Here is a 3,289-nt window from a genome sequence, read left to right as displayed (position 1 = left end):
AGAAGAAGTAGAAACGGAAGTGATTATTGCAGTGGGAGAACCAGTAGCATAAACGAAAGCATTGAAGGATTATTCTCAAATAAAAATCAATGACATTTAGTCTAGCATTGTCAGACCAGCCATTGTAGCTAATACCTTTGAAATCAAGCCTAGAATGATTCAAATGGTACATAATTCAGTCCAGTTTGGGGGAGCTCCAACGGAAGATCCAAATATGCACATTAGGGATTTTATCGAGATTTGCGACACCTTCAAGTTCAACGGTATTTCGGAAAATACTGTGAAACTGAGACTTTTCCCATTTCCACTAAGGGATAAAGCAAATAGCTGGTTGCACCCTCTACCAGTAGGCTCTGTTATGACATGGGAGGATCTTGCTCACAAATTTCTTACTAAAATATTCCCTATGGAAAAAACAGATGCAATCAGAAATGCTCTTACTCAATTTGCACAGTAATCCGGAGTATCTTTATGTGAAGCTTGGGAGCGCTGTTGAGTGACATTTATGACACTTTATTACACTCCGTAAAGCTTGGAATTAGTGTTTTGTACTCAAGTTATTAGTATTTTTGACGTGTTTTTGCATTACAGGCATTTTCCAGGTAATCAGGTGAATTAGCATAGTTTTAGTGCTAATTTGGTGTTAGGATGGTGTCTAGAATAAAGGCTCGTGAAAAGACCAGCTCAAATCAACAAGAAGAAAATAAATCAAAATTTTATCCAGAAGGACGGCGCGCCCACGTCCAAGAAGCAGAAACTCAGCGCGCTGAAGCAGCGCGCGTCCGCGCCAAGTCGGGATGACATAATTTTGTTTCTATTGGGATTTTGAGAGTTTGAAGCCCTGGTTAATTCTACAACATATATATACATAAATAAAGGCCATTTTATAAATAAGAGACATACCAGAGCTAAGGAGAAGGCGTAAGAAGACCGTAGAGCACAATTCAACTAAGGTGAAGAAGATCTAGTTTATTCTTGTGATTCTTTGTTTTAAGTTTTAACTTTGGATGCTAGTTTTCTTATTCTTGAACCTTTACTTTTGTTTCGTACTTGGTTTTATTAAGTATAAAGACTACATTTATTATACCATGCTTTCATCGGAACCCACATTGATGATGAGCCCGATTATGGGCTAATCATTATCTTGGGGTTCTAACAGATTTATTTATGGATTTCTTTAGTTAATTTGTTCGATGCCTTAGTGTGTATAAGATAGTGTGTTAATCTTTAATGAAGCGAAAGTGAATTTAAGGGTTTAGAACTTTCCATGCTAGCAAAGGTTCATGTACGCATGAGTTGTAGGTAATTTTAATCATCTTACTTGCCCTATATAATCACGAGGGATAACTTGTGCATTAAACCGTTATATTGTCAAATTCTATACAAGTATAGGGTCTCAATATAATTGGTGTCTAATCAGCTTCTATCTCTTTTGTGGATGTCTGGTAGTATGGTATTCGCACAATGAAAGTTGGCATTTATCAGTTTCGTGTTATTTGATTAGTGTCATCACCATTAAATGCTAAGGTTAAGATGAAAAGGCTATTGAATAAAGTATTTAATGAAGTTAGAATCCTATGTTTGTGTCATATATTATTCAATTCTCTTTAATCTCTTAGTTTATGTTCTTTAGTATAATCTCTTAGTTAATCCTAGTATAAACAACCACAAATTGTTACTCGTCTTAGCATTGGATAATAACCATACTAGTGTTGTATAGATACATTGATTGAAATTAATCTAAACCTATTCATGTGGGAATGAACTAGAATTTATTCTATATTACTTGCGATCGCGTATACTTGCGTGAATTTTAGCGCGTGTTTTAGCGACTAACAAGTTTTTAGCGCCGCTTCCGGGGAATTCGGTGTTAATTTTTAGTTTATGTGTTTGTCATCATTGGTCGTTAAAGTTTAGTGACTCGGACATTGTTACTTACTTAATTCCTTGTCGTGTTTAGCGAGCGTGTCGCGTTCTCGGTCTCATAAGAGGACACTGGATCAAGCTGAGGAAGAAGTTGTAGTCGAGGAGAAAGTTAAAGATGAAATCTTAGTTGAGAAGGAAGAAGAAGATCTTGTTGCAATGGGAGAACCAGAAGTAAATCCAAAGGCTTTGATGGACTACTCTCAACCGAAGATCGATGATATTCAGTCTAGCATTGTTCGGCCAGCCATCTCGGCTAATACCTTTGAGATCAAGTCGAGCACGATTCAGATGATACAGAACTCAGTTCAGTATAGGGGTTCTCCGACAGAAGACCCCAACATGCACATCAGAGATTTCATCGAGATCTGTGACACTTTCAAGTTCAATGGAGTTTCTAAAGATGCTATTAAGTTGAGGCTTTTCCCATTCTCTCTGTGGGATAAAGCTAAGTGTTGGTTACATTCTTTACCACCAGGGTCTATCACCAAATGGGAGGATCTTTCTTTAAAGTTCCTAACCAAATTATTTCCTATGGCGAAGACTGCTACAATCAGAAACGCACTTACTCAATTTGCTTAGCAATCTGGAGAATCTTTATGAGAGGCTTGGGATCGATACAAGGAGATGATTAGAAAGTGTCCTCATCATGAGATGTCTGACTGGATGATCATTAATTGTTTCTATAATGGTTTGGGTGCTACTTCTCGACCCATGCTTGATGCAGCATCAGGAGGAGCCTTGTGGGCTAAAAGCTATGATGAAGCTTATGAATTGATTGAACTGATGGCTTCTAATGAATACCATAATCCTACTCAGCAACTATCTCAGGGTATGGTAGCAGGATTTCTGGAGTTGGATGTAGCTACTACTATAGCTGCTCAACTTAAGGCTTTGACGATGAAGGTGAATTCTGTGAGCTCTGTGCTGGTGCCCATGAGACTGATCAGTGTGCCATTTGTAGTGAATTAGCTCAGTTCGTGAGCAACTTTCAGAGGTCGCATCAACCTATACCAGCCACCTATTATCCTAAAAAACGCAATCATCCTAATTTGTTCAGCAGCCATATCAGCAATACCCAGCAAAGCAGTACAACCCCCATAGTTTTCAGCAACCGTAATATGCACCAAGGCAACAACTCCAGTTGCAATAGTCGAATAAGAAATCTGAATTGGAGGAGTTAAGGCTCATGTGCAAGAGCCAAATAGTTTCTATCAAGACCTTGGAAAATCAAATAGGGCAAATTGCCAATGCCTTGTTAAATCGTCAACTTGGTACACTTCCTAGTGACACTGAAGTACCAGGAAAGAGGGAAGCAAAGGAGTAGGTAAAGGCAATTACATTGAGGTCTGGGAAGGTTGCAAAC

At 38.4% G+C, this 3,289-nt stretch overlaps 1 non-coding gene across 1 annotated transcript; it reads right to left on the bottom strand.

Moving 5' to 3' along the window:
• Positions 1-2,472: 2,472 nt before the first annotated feature.
• Positions 2,473-2,579, bottom strand: LOC141688376 (small nucleolar RNA R71). Its single transcript, XR_012561821.1, has one exon. It is a non-coding gene; the product is annotated as a small nucleolar RNA R71 (small nucleolar RNA).
• Between the last annotated feature and the right edge of the window lie 710 nt (positions 2,580-3,289).

This window comes from Apium graveolens, chromosome 9, assembly GCF_009905375.1.
Source record: "Apium graveolens cultivar Ventura chromosome 9, ASM990537v1, whole genome shotgun sequence".
NCBI lineage: Eukaryota > Viridiplantae > Streptophyta > Magnoliopsida > Apiales > Apiaceae > Apium > Apium graveolens.
The sequence above is the reverse complement of the archived record's forward strand: the minus strand, read 5'-3'. Positions and strand labels throughout refer to the sequence as shown.